The 18013-nt window shown below is 50.8% G+C and overlaps 1 protein-coding gene across 1 annotated transcript in view; it reads right to left on the bottom strand.

Annotated features, from left to right (window-relative positions):
* Nucleotides 1–18013, bottom strand: part of GAREM2 (GRB2 associated regulator of MAPK1 subtype 2) — a 131946-nt gene that overhangs the window by 92692 nt on the left and 21241 nt on the right. The window lies entirely within an intron of this gene.

Below are 18013 nucleotides of genomic sequence, written 5' to 3'. Positions count from 1 at the left end.
TCTGTATAATGACAGTGTGTACACTGATGCCTCTCCCTCTTCCATGGAGGTGTACAGTATATCAAAACTCCTTTAGCTGCATTGGTCCAGGAAAAGTAGATTAGCTGTAGGTTGTGATACTGCGTCTAGGACAATTAACCGCGGCTGAACGGTTCGCCACCGCAGGTAATCTAACCCTTAAACCCTTCCCCGAAAAACCCTAAATTTAACACCTTACCCTAAATTTAGTCCCTTAACCTAAATACTCTAAATTTAACCCCTTACATTAAAAACCCTAACCGTAACCACGTACCCTAAAAAACGTAAACTTAATTAATAAAATTATAGTGGACAGAGATTTGATTACACCTCATAGATCTCTTTTTCAAGTGTGCTCATCTTTGCAGTGATATATATATATATATATATATATATATATTTACAGGGGTGAATCATACAACAGGCCCAACGTCCCTTTAAGTCCAAACAAAACATAAAAATAACACCTATTCCCTTTAGGGAAAGCTAATTATACCGTAGCTTTCACCCTCACTAGTTGGATGGTCAGCTAAGCTGGTTCCCACCCCTAAAACAAGCCCTGGCATACGCAACAATCTACACAGTCTTTGCATACGGCAATAAAGGGTATTTTGCTTATCTGTTTGTAAGTCCTTTGGAGCAGACGTCCCCGCTTCAGCACCGTCTTGCGTTCCTTTCCTTCTTAGGGGAACTCGGCCCCCAATTCAGCACGACCTTGTCGTCCTTCCTTCCTTGGGGAACTCAGCCCCACGTTGAGCCCAGAGAAACTCCTCTGTAGGTCTTCTGTACCAGCTTCCGTGGCTGGGGAGCACTTCTATCTCCCCCATTCTCTGGGGAAAACAGTCTCTCAGCACAGCAGCTTTCAGTCTGTCTTTTAAACCACTTCCTTGTTCACTCAGACCAGACTGCTTCACTCCATTAGTGAGGAATTAACTCTCTGTGGACTGGAAAGCACACTTACTGCACTGTTTCAGCCCCTAGAGGACAGTGATCACAATACACACACACTTATACACACACACAATCAATTGCCAAATATCCCAACCCCAGGCTCTTGACATGGCTGTCTTGCATTGGCTGGCTTACATGGATAAACTGGGAAGGCTTCCAGCAGATGAATAGACCCATTCTAATCCAACAAGGGAACTGGTGTGGTGTACTGGGGTCTTTACACAGATCCGAAAAGGACAATAAACTGTCTAATTCAAAAACATAACATTAATTTATGATAACATAAGTTAACGTTGTTTTACTTTAGTGAGTAAGTTACGGGTCATTTTAATGCTCTTGATATTACATGACCAGTGAACCCCGTCGAGCTTTTATATATCAATGTTTATAGGTATGTAAACTTCATCTTGCGTCTCGTTGCATCATATCAAGGCCCCCGGTTTGGCCCCATCTTGGGATTGGGGGAGAGTGAAGCAGAGAACTGAGGGAGTTACATGACCCATTTATTATAATGAAACCCTTAAAGCAGCAGTCCAAGCTTTTCCCATTTAATATGTGCATCAATACAATCCACACAATGATAAGTAATTAGCTAAGTTGCCGATCGACCCGTTCTCCTGTGATCGATCGGCGAAGATTCGGCTCAAGGGTTCACTAAATGGCCGTCAGTGCAGCAGGAGGACCAAAGTTCTGTGGGGAAGATCCTATGACCAGGCAGTCACTAGATACCATTGGTGCACTGCTAGAGAGAGGCCTGGGCTCAAAAAGGGGTGTGCCAGAGATTGTTTCAGTCAAGGAAGGGGATGTGACTTTGTAAATGGTTGCTATAGAAACAAAAATGCTTGTTACATTATGAAATACATTAAAAATGTCATTCGGTTTTTTTGGGTTTTTTAAAATGCTCCAAGTAGTATATACTGTAGCTAAGCTAAGCAACTAAAACACCATGTGGAAGTAAACTCCCCTCCCCCATCCTGCCCAGAGAGCATAGAGGAGAGGGAGAGCAGAGGGAGGAGTGCAGAGAGGAAGAGGGGAGAGCAGAAAGAGAGAGAGCAGAGAGTGAGGGAGCAGAGAGAGAGAGCAGAGAGAGGGAGCAGAAAGAGAGAGGGAGCAGAAAGAGAGAGAGGGGGAGCTGAAAGAGAGAGAGGGAGCACAGAGAGAGAGGGAGAGTGAGGGAGCAGAGAGAGAGATGGAGAGCAGAGAGAGAGACGGAGAGCAGAGAGAAGGAGCAGAGACAGAGATGGAGCAGAGAGAGGGAGCAGAGTGAGAGACGGAGAGCAGAGAGAGAGGTATCAGAGAGAGAGGGAGCGGAGAGAGAGAGGGCGCGGGGAGAGAGAGGGAGCGGAGAGAGAGAGGGAGCGGAGAGAGAGAGGGAGCGGGGAGAGAGAGGGAGCGGAGAGAGAGAGCGGAGAGAGGGACGGGGAGAGTGAGCGGAGAGAGAGAGGGAGCGGAGAGAGAGGGGCAGAGAGGGAGTGGAGAAAGAGGGAGCAGAGAGAGAGGGAGCAGTGAGAGGGAGCAGAGAGAGAGAGAGGGAGCAGAAAGGGAGAGCAGTGAGTGAGACAGCAGAGAGAGAGGGAGCAGAGAGAGAGGGAGCAGAGAGAACCCCTCACAGGACACAGGCAGGGGGCCTATTGAATATGTTGTGAAGCTGCGTTACTGTGTCAGGGAAATCTCTATTCAAATGAAGGGAGCTCAGACTCAGAGGCGTCACTGACAGCGAGGCGTCTTCACAGCATATGGACAACAGAGGGAATTGCTGTATCTACTGACCGATCTAGGACTGATCTGTCCATCTGGACAGTTAATTGACCCTCTGAAGATCTGGCCATCGCAATGCTAATTCATTTTTCATGCAGTCACATCATGTTCTTTCAACAACCAGAATCCCCTGCTCTGTGTTACACACGTGGGGTTATTCCTTACACTGCTGATGGAAGGTTCCGGGTCACAGTGCCCCGACTGGCACTATCGCTGTTTAACCGTGTGCGTGCCGGAGGGGTTGGGGTACCTGAGTACCCCTGCCCCTCTGGCACAGTACGGTCAGGTGACCGCTTACTATAGTGATCACGTGACTGCAGGGGGCCATTTTGCAGAAGACAGAAGAGGAGGAATCCTCTGCCTCGGTTTCCTCACTCAGCAGATCAAGTCCTGCGCTCCATGGGAATACCGCATGCCATCTAACCCGGCCCAAAAACGTCCGATGGGCATGTCATGGTCCTCCGGACTGCCAGTGCCCATGACATTGTGACATAGTGACATAGCCTCGGAGTGTCAGTGCCCGTGACATAGTGACTGCCTCCTAAGGCACCCAGAGAGTTAATGAATAATCCCCAGCGAGAGAGATATCTTGGCTGTTATTTTTTAAACACAACATCTGCCCATCCTAGTGGTCCATGTATTAGGCCAAACATGAATGCCCTCTGCTAAAGCCACACTCAGGGTTATTTTTATACTGCCGCTATTAAGTCCTTAAATCACACATATTATGATATCAATCACTGACATATTAAAATGAAATAAATACATTTCTGTGTCCTTTTTGCAAGCGTTTGCTATTGGATGCAGCAGAGAGATAATGACAGTAAAACCTGGGGTCACTTTCCTTTGCCCTGAGGTTTCCTGCAGAGCACGTAGGGGAAGATGTTAAATCTGGGCTACTGATGTGACTTTACTTCCATTAGTTCCCCTGAGTTTAACGCAAATCCATCCTTGTCTGCACCTTAACCACTGTTTGACCTGTAACAATGGGAAGAATGAAGCAAGTTTGGGGACCTGGAAGAAACTCATGGGTAGTGTACAGTATGTTTGCTGTGCTTTGTACAGGGGGGAACTGAGGGGGGAGAGGGAAGGGGTCAGGTACTACCTGCATATTTTATTGTACCACTCTCTAACATCAGCCTCTTACACACACAAGGTGAAGTAACAGACTTCAATGGTAGTGCCTCCTAAAAAATCAGGATCACCCCCGTGAGCCCCGTAGTTGTCCCAATAAACCTCCACAGTAACACTGCATAAGATAAATCTGGGTCAGCGTCTTACACATTTGCTCCCAAAGTATCAATGAATCACCCTCAAAAATCCCACTCATAACTGGATCAATAGATTAAGAGCTGGATGCGGACTGGGTAGGCACATTCAGGAAACATTGCATGGATATGCCAATAATAATATCAATAAATAATGTGGTGCCTGATCAATTCTGACGGATAAGAACATTGGGTTTAAGAAAGTAAACCGGTTGTGACCTTTGAAACATCTCACACTGTGACAGTACAAAGGGGAAGGATTTACTGAGCTCACCTTCATTTTCTACAAAGCTTTCCCGACTGTTCCCCTATAGAATACCCTCTCCGGGGAAAGAGCCAATCAGCTCTTTCCAATCTCTAAAGCTAGTCACCTAGAGGGCGATTTGTCAAACCACAGTACAGGTGCCTGTAGCTAAAAGAAGGCTGGGTGTTTACTTCTGCTTGTCAAATGTCATTTCCTAATGGTATTCTGTTTGTTTTTTGTTTTATTATTTTTCAGCACGAAACGCGTTGGAGGGGTGTCTCTGACCTGCTTCTCTCTTACCCATGTGTTAACCACTCAATAAATACTTTTTAATTCACTTTTTGGTCGTGGCTCCCACTGCACTTTTTCACCAGTCCCTGGCTGTGCACCGTGACTTCCAACGCGGATCCTTTTCTACTAACGGTATTCTGTTTGTTTTTTGTTTTATTATTTTTTCATTCGCCTGAAAGGATTTACCTGGTGTTTCAGCGACGCTGGGACAGCCTTAAATGTATTGAAAGGACACAAAATGGGATTGGCTTGTACAAATTTGGAGATTCAGCCCATGCAATAATCAAGACAGCAAGACGCTCGACATGTGAACGTCCGATAAAGATGGAGGGGGAGGAGAGGGGAGCAGCCAGTGGAAATCAAACCACGGGGAAATCTCAGCTCACTAGCAAACTCTACAAAATGATCTAAAAATGTAGAAGGGGGAAAGCTGGCGCCCTGCAAAAATTGGAAGGGGGCTGGAGGCAGGTCTAAAAATAAAACTATTTATCAGGCATATTGGCCAAAAAACATACAGGACAGGGTTCCCCGAACACGTTTCTCTCTTCGCAAAGGAGCTTTATCAAAGACGCAGCGCCTCCATGCAGCTCCTTTGCGGAGAGAAGCGCGTTAGAGGACCCCTGTCTTGTATGTTTTTTTGGCTAATATGCCTGATAGTTTTATTTTTATACCTGGCTCCAGCCCTCATCCAATTTTTGCCGGGCTCCAGCTTTCCCCCTTCTACATGGATGTACTTCTTCCAGACGGGGGCGCGCTAAGAGGGAACCGGCGGGAGCCACTTACTGCGAGTAAAGCAGCTGTTTTGTTCATGTGCCGCTGATCTCTGCGTTCTGCAGCCAGTGGTCGCGGCGCCTGATTTACAACGCGGAACAGGGGGAGAGTGTTCGGTCACTCAACAGAGACTCAAGGGTTTACTGATACAGCATTGCCCCTCCCCCCACAGTTATCTACACTATTCAGCTCATACTGATCTGCAGGCTGCCCCATCACCCCACATCGACTTGGGTGACATATGCTCTACTTTACAAACCGCCTGATTACTCAGGGTTCCTCGGTTTCTTCATCATTACTGGACTTTATTGTTACATATGTAACGGGTGTATCCCCCTAGTCTGACCCACCCAATCTCACATTGGCCCGTGTGGTCTAACCAGTCCCCATTACGTGATCTTGTATGGTGGTGCACCTGCAAGTAACCGGACTCCTGAGTCTCCCGCTTGATGGTATTAGGGGATGTCATCAGGACAGGTAGCTGAGGTAGTGGGTACGAGTCCAACTTACTTCACGTGCAGCGCCTCCACCTCATCAGGATCTGTGCTTCCGCAGGGAGATGGTCCTGGTGAGGAACTCCTTCTTGATGCCATCCACTGTTGAGTAAGCTCACACTCACACAGTGGGGGTATATTTAACAAGGCCATCTTTATTGTGGATTTGGATGTAGCAGACTGCCCCATGCAGCTGCCGGCTCTAGCCACACATTTCTCCGTGCTGTCCCTTTGCCAGGTACGGCCTCCCGTATTGAAGTGGGATTCCCTCTTCTCCTAGGGAGATCACCTCTGTGCCAGGTCCCTGGACACAGAGTGGCCTAGACAGACTCGATTGGTCAACCTGTACCGCTAGTTACTGCACTAGGGTCACAAAGTGTTCCTACAATCCCTTATGCAGGAGCTAAACACTTTACCAACAACGTTCACACAACACTAACAACTGACAGTGTTGTGCCTTATATACTTCAGGAGGCAGGCACATCTCTGATGTCACTATCCAGGGACTCAGAGCATACGGCCACTCCCCTCCATACATAGGGCACCTCACCAGGGTATGAGGGAAAACCTCCATAACTACTGTTGGCATACCTGTACTTACCAGGACTTACTGCCAACAGGGAAGATGTCTGCAGTCTATTATTATGCATGGCTACACATACATGTGATTGGCTTCATGCATTGACTATGTTCACAAACGTTTTTTGTAGCCCCACTTTCTCTCTCAAAATACTTACAGGTGTCAGATTCTGGTAACAATAGGGCATCAATCAGACAATCGCCCACATGTAACCTCTTCAACATGTCACTGCCATTACTACACTTTGGTCCTTGGAGGCGCTGCCACTTCAACCCTTTGAGTGCCAGAGAGGAGAAATCCCATGATCGCAAACATCACTGATGACTTGAAGGGGAGGAGTATTCCCGTTCTTCATCCAGTGTAGAACCCAACCGGCCCTAGAAAACGAGCAGAAGGCCCAGGACTTAGGTACCACATGGTGGGCCCCTGGTATGCGAGACCTCATAGTAGCTATATCAGAGGGCATCCAATGGGTTAATGCAAAAAGGGACACGTCGTCCTGCGAGGTTTTATTCACTAAATGGAACTTGGACTTGCTGCGATTTTGGGGCGCCGGTATAAATAGCTTCCTGTCCAAAAAACAGCTGATCGGGGAATAGCAGGGAAGATGGGGGGCTAGCAGTGATGATTAGAGCAAGAAGGGGGAAGTACAGAGATAAGAGAGACATTTGGAGGAAGATAAACACAGGATAAGGAAAGAGCTAAGCGTTGGGTTTAAAATTGGGGGGTAAAAGAGCGATAGCAGCTTATTTATAGAGAAGGCACACAAGGGAATAATCAGGAGCTCTCACCCTATTCAGTGCCAAGTATCTGTCTGCGTTAATTCTGCAGAACATGGGGATAGTTTCCCCTCAGTATGATACTGGCAGAACGTAGCTAGAGTGTGGGGGTTTTACGCGAGTGTGGGGGGGTTTATGTAAGTAGCCGGGTCTGTATCAACTTCATTAGAAACAACTAAAGGGAAAACAAGGCATTGGAGCCCCCAGGCCAAGCACCCACAAACCTGCGAGAGCCTCTTACTAATAGAGCCGCTGTGACGGTGGGAAGAGCAGGACGCATGGCGTAGAGGGGCCCTAAACTACATACCCCTCCATAATGGGAAGACCCTCACTGTTGGAGGATGTCGGACGGATGCCGGGAGACGAAGGTAAGCAATACATTTAAAAATGTTGTCTGTGTTTGCCTTCAGTAGAAGGTGGCAACCCTGCCTTCTTGTCCCTTTCTGCTCTCACAAGAGTTCTGACCGTGGCTTTGCAGGCGACATCACACCTCATTGAGTAGCCTGTGAATGTCACTTTGCCGGTTAACCTCATTTACATAAATAATTGCGGCTAAAAAAGCATGGTGTGTCTTTGCACTGTTTGTGTACCTGATAACTGCTTAAATATTTGCGTGACAAAAAGTAGGCGGTGACCACATGGCCACGCAAGTCGCAATCATGGGATTCTCCCCGAGCGATTATCTGATGTCACCGCGGTGACATGAATGGAAGAGAAGACCCCTTCTCTAGAAAACGGGCAAAAAGCGTGACTCCCGCGTGACTCCCGTGTGCCGCCCGTTCTAACGTACGTGTCAAGGGGTTAATAAATACGGTGACAGGCAGTTCTGTTATTGCAGTTTAATGAATAGCCCCCCAAAGAGTGGAGGGAAAGGAGAGGCGCAGAAACTTGCCGTATTTGGCAGTAACCAAATGTTTGTAGGGAACTCAGCAGGAGGTCCGGGGAAGGCAGAGGAGACCGTGAACAAGACACAGATCTTCATTAACTGCAAAAGAAACGCGCGGGGAGCTATTTGTCAAGTTATGGTTATGTGCACCTCGCAGCGGATCAGTCATTTCCTTCCTTGCTCTTTATTATCGGGGGCATATTCCGGAAACTTCTCAAGCAGATCCTCCGCTGCGCACAATCTGTTATATCCCCTATACAATTCGGGATTCTCATTCTCTGTGTTTATTTTTCACAATCTGTGTTTATCCGTGTTAATGAAAACAAATTGACACGCATGTGAGTTTGGTGTTTATCGGTGCACGTTTGGGGATAGGATCTAAAACCGGACTCCCAATATACAGTATGGTATGCGCGTCTCTGAGTGCTAACATTGACTCTCCTTAAATCTCAGGTTGGTGCATAAAGACAAAAATAGCAGCAAACTAGTGCTACATGATGCGTGATCAAAATGACTCAATATATTGCCAAAACTGAATTTATGGGACTTGGTAAATAGACAAAATTAACATACAGCTCAGCCCGTTATAACACGATCCATTACATAGCGAATCCGCTTATAACGCGATGCAAGCGTGGCTCCCAATATTCGTATTTATGAATATTTTTACATGTTGCCCTCAAACCCCCCCCCCCCCTCCGGTCGCAGATCGGACCCCCTAGGGTGTACTAAGGTCTGGCTACGTGTCTTGGTGTGGTGCATACCTGCTGGCAACAGGAGGGCCTGAGTCTCCCACGATGGTGTGGGGGAGGACAGGAACAGATTTCTGGGGTTCATACCTTCATCCTTTCTCAGTGGTGCAACGCCTCCATCTCTGTGAAGCCCCAGGGATATGGGGCGGAACCTTTACAGAGAAATCCCACACAGGGATGAGAGATTCCAGTCTCAGTCAGTCTTTATAAAATCAGCAGCAGCTCTCTTTATTCACACAGCACACAGCAGCAGAGTAGCAGCAACAACAGCAACACAGTTGTATCGCAGGTACAGGGTCTTCTCTCCCACCAGACTGCACACCCTCAGGATGGTCTCTGGGTACCCTGTGTGTCCCTGCCACCACCCCAAGCCGCGGGCGCTCAGGGTGGGGCTAGCTCTTCCCTCACCCCCTAGGCAGGGTGAGAGGCACTGGTCCACCTATAGCTAACTAGGCCCTACTCCTCAGGAACCTAGCTAGCTCACACACTGTCTTACTGCTCAGGACTGAACCCAGGGCAGAACTACTTGTCACTGACAGAAAAAGGCAAACTAAATTGAGACAGCCCTCCCCTTCATGATGTCAGCAGACCCCCCCCCCCGCCCCTGTGTCTCTGCCTTCCACACAGGGTCAGGTGACCTACTTCCACCACTCAGAGCAGGGCTTGATGTGGGGGAAACCCATGTTAACTACTGGCAGCCTGCCCTTAGCGGGACTTACACCAGTAGGAGGATAGACATATAGCCCTATTTCTTACCAGGGCTACATACAACACGATTATTGGTATCTAAAATACTTTATTGTACAATGCATACAATTGTACATTATTTCTAACACGATCCGCTTATAGCGCAATGTGATTCTTTGGACCCCAAACACAGCGTTATAAGGGGGTTGAGCTGTAGTTAGCAATTGATACATGGGGCCTAGTCAGCAGCCTTCGATAACGACTGGTAAGAGCACTTTTCCAGTCAGTTTGCATGTGTAGCTATTCAGAGCTCCGATAACATGTCAAACTCACGTGAAAACGGCTTCTTACTGACTGATGGTGCTCTCGCTCAGACAAACCGAGTGGTAGCTCGGAAAATGCCCAAACGTCCATTATTTTTGTCAGTAACTGTTATTCAGGTAGCTTCGATATGCACGTCGCGGCTTCAACTCGCACCTTCTGCTCTCGCTACCTGACGGGTGGTGAGACTGGAATCGCGAGATGCATATCAAGGAGGAACATGTATTGTTACTATATTATATTGAAGCCGGGGGTTCTCGGTTGCTGACCCACATTCATTGCAGCCCTGGAGACCTCCTTCTTCAATCCTATGTAATAAAAATACATTTACAGGCAGATTCCTTACCCTGGCGGCTAACTGCTAAGGTAATGAAGGAGATAAAGAGCAGTGCCTGGTTGGTTGGTGGTAGAGGGGTTGGTCAAGTTTGTAGTTGCCTCAGGGTGGATGGTTAGGCCTACCGGGAGGGTTGCGGGAGGAGCTAACTCCTTCATTACCTTAGCGGTTACTACCGCTAAGGTAATTAAGGGGTTAACCCCTCCCGCTACCCACACGGGAGGCCTAAACACCCATCCGGGCCAAAGATCCCTTCATAGTTGCTCTAGGAAGGGTAGTTAGGCCTCCCGGGAGGGATTAACCCTTCCCTTACCTTAGCAGTTGCAACCACAATGCCTAAACATCCACCCCAGGGCAACTACACCTTTCACCCACCCCCTCTACCACCAACAGCACACAAGAATGAGCAAAAGTGCTATTAGCCAAAGATGGCTAATAGCACTTTTGACTATTCCAATAATCAATACAGTGCAATACAATAAAATACATACTATAAAATCAATCAATACTATAAAAAAAATACTGTGTGGTTTTGATGGTAGAGGGGGTGGGGGTGAAGGGGGTAGTTTCCCCAGGGAGGGTGGTTCGGTCTCGTGATGGGGGTTAACCCCTTTATAACCTTAGAGGTTGGTACCACTAATGTAAGGGAGGGGTTAACCTCCCAGGAGGCCTAACCACCCTCCATGGAGCAACTATATCATTCACTCATTGACTGTAGGGGGTAACCAGGCTATCGAATAAAGGTTTAAGCCAGTTTGGTTACCACTTTTCCGTGTGTTGGGGTTCAAGAGTGTCAGCTCTTGAGCCCAGTAACTGTATTTGCATCATGTATAATTATGCGACAATAAAGATTTGTATGTGTTTTTGCCTTTCCAGGGATGCCAGCAACCAGGGATTGCTGGGGTATGAGTTTCAAGGAGGGTTTTGGGGAGAAAGTGTTGTCAGAATGTGCCTAGGTAGTTGGAGTCTGGAGTTGTCGGCTCCCCTAAAAATGTACCAGAGAATCCTGCCTGATTCCCGGATACATGTAGGCACATTATCCCTTGAAAACGCTTGCGCAACTCACCGCTAGGGTTCCCTGGTTCAGCACAGCCCAGAAAGGTAAATGAGGCATAGGTATGCAAAGGGTCCCTGTAACTATGAGGGGTCTCTAGGTTAAGGGGGATACCCAGTTAATGCCCAGGTCACCCAGAACCGCTATAGAGGTTCTAGGGGTGCTCCAACCATAGATGAGGTTGTGAGAGGATTTTTAAAGTCCAGTCTGTCTATTTGATAGTGTGTGGGGAATAAAGGCGAATAGAAAATAAAGTGCAGCTTTTAATTCTATTCCCCATAGCCAGGGACTTAGGACATAAAACAGTATTTTTATTAACATTGGTTTAATATGGTATGTACTGTTGTGCACGGTATTTTGAGCTGGGACTTTCAGATCCAATGTTCTGACAGGCCACTGGGCTACCAACTTGGTGCCAGTAAGGCTGCTCAGACATCGGACATGAAAGCCACAGAGGATGCCTCAGGTGTGAAAGCCATTTGGGTGGCAGGACTAGGCTCAAGTAACCACATCCTGGGATGAGTGGAAGTCTTCCGTACTACCATTTGCCCCACCAGACTTGGAGGAGAGGGTGGCATCTGAATGCCAAGTTGTTAAGGTGGCAAACTCGCGCATGTCCCTTGGCTGATTCAGAATCCCCGCTTACTCGGCTTCACAGGACTGGCATCACTCTGATTGGCTGGTAAGAAAGTTCCCACGCTGTGATTGGCTGTAGTACAGTATTTTGTGAATGAGTTCCAAAATACTATAAGAATCCCTCAGCCAATCAGTTCGTGAGATTCTAAACACCAGAAGTCAAGCGGGAAATTCGCAACGACCAAAAGATGCTTTGGAGAAATAACAAGAGACCGGCTTCAGAAATTTAAAGGTGATATATTTTCTAAGCCCAGCTTTTTGTGACCAAGTTCTCATAAACGAACGTAGCACTGGCGGCTGGGACTTGCAGCCAATTTTAGTTGCAGGACATTTGGAGCTAAGTCCCGGTCAAGGTAAAACTCTCTTTTAGAGTGCCCTGCAGCTAGGAAAGTCTAGTTTTTTTACCCTAGTTCCCAAGTAAGTGTGTCTCTTCTTATGTAGTTTGTGTATCATTGTGTGTGTGCCTATTTATGCGAATACATTTACAATTTATTTCACTTTACCTGTTTGGTCAATGTATGATCCTCGTATAAAGGTGTGAATGTCTGGCCTCCGGTGACACTCTCCCCCTCAGCCACCAACAAACCAGGTTGTGGCGGTCAGCCCTCCATTACTTTAGCGGTTAGCCGCTACGGTAATGAAGCGCTGTTTTTTATTTTAGTTTTATGGTATCTCCGGCATGTTTAATTCACCCTCGTCACGTGACCGGGACATTTAAACCACCAGGAGATACCGGCACCCCATACCGGGGCCTGTAACTGTGGAAGCAGGAGGTCCCCAGACCTGAAGCCAAAGTCCGTGCGTAGGTGTCCGCGCGCGCTCCCATTGCCTTAAGTCATTGATCGCGCCCATAGACCGCGCAGGCGACAGCAGGAGGGGGCGCGCGACGCCCGAGGAATCGGCTGAAACTGATTTCTCGGTGATACGGGCAGGTCACGTGAGCGGTTCGCCCAATGAGGGCGAACTAGCTGCGTGACATCACAGACACGCCCCCTGATGGCGCGTCTACCATGTCCAGAAAACGCACCAGCTTCACGTGGGTGACAACACGGACATGCACGTCTCCGCACGGACATGCACGCCTCCGCACGGACATGCACGCCTCCGCACGGACATGCACGCCTCCGCACGGACATGCACGCCTCCGCACGGACATGCACGCCTCCGCACGGGCATGCACGCCTCCGCACGGACATGCACGCCTCCGCACGGACATGCACGCCTCCGCACGGACATGCACGCCTCCGCACGGACATGCACGCCTCCGCACGGGCATGCACGCCTCCGCACGGACATGCACGCCTCCGCACGGACATGCACGCCTCCGCACGGACATGCACGCCTCCGCACGGACATGCACGCCTCCCCTCCGCACGGGCATGCACGCCTCCGCACGGGCATGCACGCCTCCGCACGGACATGCACGCCTCCGCACGGACATGCACGCCTCCCCTCCGCACGGGCATGCACGCCTCCGCACGGAAATGCACGCCTCCGCACGGACATGCACGCCTCCGCACGGACATGCACGCCTCCGCACGGACATGCACGCCACGCCTCCGCGCGGACATGCACGCCTCCGCGCGGACATGCACGCCTCCGCGCGGACATGCACGCCTCCGCGCGGACATGCACGCCTCCGCGCGGACATGCACGCCTCCGCGCGGACATGCACGCCTCCGCACGGACATGCACGCCTCCGCACGGACATGCACGCCTCCGCACGGACATGCACGCCTCCGCACGGGCATGCACGCCTCCGCACGGACATGCACGCCTCCGCACGGACATGCACGCCTCCGCACGGACATGCACGCCTCCGCACGGACATGCACGTCTCCGCACGGACATGCACGCCTCCGCACGGACATGCACGCCTCCGCACGGGTATGCACGCCTCCGCACGGGTATGCACGCCTCCGCACGGGTATGCACGCCTCCGCACGGGCATGCACGCCTCCGCACGGACATGCACGCCTCCGCACGGACATGCACGCCTCCCCTCCGCACGGGCATGCACGCCTCCGCACGGACATGCACGCCTCCGCACGGGCATGCACGCCTCCGCACGGACATGCACGCCTCCGCACGGACATGCACGCCTCCCCTCCGCACGGACATGCACGCCTCCGCACGGACATGCACGCCTCCGCACGGACATGCACGCCTCCGCACGGACATGCACGCCTCCGCACGGACATGCACGCCTCCGCACGGACATGCACGCCTCCGCACGGACATGCACGCCTCCGCACGGGCATGCACGCCTCCGCACGGGCATGCACGCCTCCGCACGGACATGCACGCCTCCGCGCGGACATGCACGCCTCCCCTCCGCACGGGTATGCACGCCTCCGCACGGGCATGCACGCCTCCGCACGGACATGCACGCCTCCGCACGGACATGCACGCCTCCGCACGGACATGCACGCCTCCGCACGGGCATGCACGCCTCCGCACGGACATGCACGCCTCCGCACGGACATGCACGCCTCCGCACGGACATGCACGCCTCCGCACGGGCATGCACGCCTCCGCACGGGCATGCACGCCTCCGCACGGACATGCACGCCTCCGCACGGACATGCACGCCTCCGCACTGACATGCACGCCTCCGCACGGGCATGCACGCCTCCGCACGGGCATGCACGCCTCCGCACGGGCATGCACGCCTCCGCACGGACATGCACGCCTCCGCACGGACATGCACGCCTCCGCACGGACATGCACGCCTCCGCACGGACATGCACGCCTCCGCACGGGCATGCACGCCTCCGCACGGGCATGCACGCCTCCGCACGGACATGCACGCCTCCGCACGGACATGCACGCCTCCGCACGGACGAAGGCTGTATGGACGCAGCCTTAGTGCTGTGCAGGGAGATGCAGTACTCTGTGCAGCTCTCTCTCTCTCTCTGTGCAGCGCTCTCTCTCTCTCTCTGTGCAGCTCTCTCTCTGTGCAGCTCTCACTTTCTCTCTCTCTCTCTGTGCAGCTCTCTCTCTCTGTGCAGCTCTCTCTCTGCAGCTCTCTCTCTGTGCAGCTCTCTCTCTCTCTCTCTGTGCATCTCTCTCTCTCTCTCTGTGCAGCTCTCTCTCTCTCTGTGTGCAGCTCTCTCTCTCTCTCTGTGCAGCTCTCTCTCTCTGTGCATCTCTCTCTCTGTGCATCTCTCTCTCTCTGTGCAGCTCTCTCTCTGTCTCTCTCTCTCTGTGCAGTTCTCTCTCTCTCTCTCTGTGCAGTTCTCTCTCTCTCTCTCTCTCTCTCTCTCTCTGCGCAGCTCTCTCTCTGTGCAGTTCTCTCTCTCTCTGTGTGTCTCTGTGCAGCTCTCTCTGTGTGTCTCTGTGCAGCTCTCTCTCTCTCTCTTTGTGTCTCTGTGCATCTCTCTCTCTCTCTCTCTCTCTCTCTCTCTCTTTATCTCTGTGCAGCTCTCTCTCTCTGTGCAGCTCTCTGTCTCTCTCTCTCTCTGTGTCTCTGTGCAGCTCTCTCTCTGTCTCTGTCTCTGTCAAGCTCTCGCTCTCTCTCTCTGTCTCTGTGCAGCTCTCTCTCTCTCTCTCTCTGCAGCTCTCTCTCTCTCTCTGTGCAGCTCTCTCCCTCTCTCTGTGCAGCTCTCTCCCTCTCTCTCTCCATGCAGCTCTCTCTCTCTCCATGCAGCTCTCTCTCCCTCTCCATGCAGCTCTCTCTCTGTGCAGCTCTCAATCTCCGTGCAGCTCTCTCTCTCCGTGTGCAGCTCTCTCTCTCCGTGCCGCTCTCTCTCTCTGTGCAGCTTTCTCTCTCTCTCTGTGCATCTCTCTCTCTGTGCAGTTCTCTCTCTCTCTCTCCGCAGCTCTCTCTCTGTGCAGTTCTCTCTCTCTCTGTGCAGCTCTCTCTCTCTCTCTGTGTGTCTCTGTGCAGCTCTCTCTGTGTGTCTCTGTGCAGCTCTCTCTCTTTGTGTCTCTGTGCATCTCTCTCTCTCTCTCTTTATCTCTGTGCAGCTCTCTTTCTCTGTGTGCAGCTCTCTGTCTCTCTCTCTCTCTGTGTGTGTCTCTGTGCAGCTCTCTCTCTCTGTCTCTGTCTCTGTACAGCTCTCGCTCTCTCTCTCTCTGTCTCTGTGCAGCTCTCTCTCTGCAGCTCTCTCTCTCTGTGCAGCTCTCTCTCTCTCTCTGTGCAGCTCTCTCCCTCTCTCTCTCCATGCAGCTCTCTCTCTCTCTCCATGCAGCACTCTCTCCCTCTCCATGCAGCTCTCTCTCCGTGCAGCTCTCAATCTCCGTGCAGCTCTCTCTCTCCGTGTGCAGCTCTCTCTCTCCGTGCCGCTCTCTCTCTGTGCCGCTCTGTCTCTGTGTGCCGCTCTCTCTCTGTTCCGCTCTGTCTCTGTGTGCAGCTCTCTCTCTGTGCCGCTCTGTCTCCGTGTGCCGCTCTCTCTCTCTATGCTGCTCTCTCTGCGCCGCTCTCTCTCTGTGCCGCTTCTCTCCCTGTGCCGCTCTCTCTCTCTCTGCTGCTCTCTCTCCGTGTGCAGCTCTCTCTCTGTGCCGCTCTGTCTCCGTGTGCAGCTCTCTCTCCCTCTCCATGCAGCTCTCTCTCTCTGTGCCGCTCTGTCTCCGTGTGCAGCTCTCTCTCTGTGCCGCTCTGTCTCCGTGTGCAGCTCTCTCTCTCTGTGCCGCTCTGTCTCCGTGTGCAGCTCTCTCTCTCTGTGCCACTCTGTCTCCGTGTGCAGCTCTCTCTCTATGCTGCTCTCTCCGTGCCGCTCTCTCTCTGTGCCGCTTCTCTCCCTATGCCGCTCTCTCTCTGTGCTGCTCTCTCTCCGTGTGCCGCTCTCTCTGTGCTGCTCTCTCTCCGTGTGCAGTTCTCTCTCTATGTTGCTCTCTCTCCGTGCCGCTCTAACAGACTGCAGGGACATCGCACAGCAAGATCTCTGAAAAGGAAACTGCAAAGTGGATCGGTACAAACCGTAGCAAACGGTATCCACCAGCGAAACATCTCACTGAATACCGTTCTTACACACATGTCAGACCGATCGATAAGATCACTGCCATATCGATAACGACATGTCAGACCGATCGATAAGATCACTGCCATATCGATAACGACATGTCAGACCGATCGATACGATCACTGCCATATCGATAACGACATGTCAGACCGATCGATAAGATCACTGCCATATCGATAACGACATGTCAGACCGATCGATAAGATCACTGCCATATCGATAACGACATGTCAGACACGATCGATAAGATCACTGCCATATCGATAACGACATGTCAGACACGATCGATAAGATCACTGCCATATCGATAACGACATGTCAGACCGATCGATAAGATCACTGCCATATCGATAACGACATGTCAGACACGATCGATAAGATCACTGCCATATCGATAACGACATGTCAGACAGATCGATAAGATCACTGCCATATCGATAACGCCATGTCAGACCGATCGATACGATCACTGCCATATCGATAACGACATGTCAGACCGATCGATACGATCACTGCCATATCGATAACGACATGTCAGACCGATCGATACGATCACTGCCATATCGATAACGACATGTCAGACCGATCGATAAGATCACTGCCATATCGATAACGACATGTCAGACCGATCGATAAGATCACTGCCATATCGATAACGACATGTCAGACCGATCGATAAGATCACTGCCATATCGATAACGACATGTCAGACCGATCGATACGATCACTGCCATATCGATAACGACATGTCAGACCGATCGATAAGATCACTGCCATATCGATAACGACATGTCAGACCGATCGATAAGATCACTGCCATATCGATAACGACATGTCAGACCGATCGATACGATCACTGCCATATCGATAACGACATGTCAGACCGATCGATAAGATCACTGCCATATCGATAACGACATGTCAGACCGATCGATAAGATCACTGCCATATCGATAACGACATGTCAGACCGATCGATAAGATCACTGCCATATCGATAACGACATGTCAGACCGATCGATAAGATCACTGCCATATCGATAACGACATGTCAGACCGATCGATAAGATCACTGCCATATCGATAACGACATGTCAGACACGATCGATAAGATCACTGCCATATCGATAACGACATGTCAGACCGATCGATAAGATCACTGCCATATCGATAACGACATGTCAGACCGATCGATAAGATCACTGCCATATAGATAACGAAATGTC

The sequence above is a fragment of the Ascaphus truei genome, chromosome 4, assembly GCF_040206685.1.
Source record: "Ascaphus truei isolate aAscTru1 chromosome 4, aAscTru1.hap1, whole genome shotgun sequence".
NCBI lineage: Eukaryota > Metazoa > Chordata > Amphibia > Anura > Ascaphidae > Ascaphus > Ascaphus truei.
The sequence above is the reverse complement of the archived record's forward strand: the minus strand, read 5'-3'. Positions and strand labels throughout refer to the sequence as shown.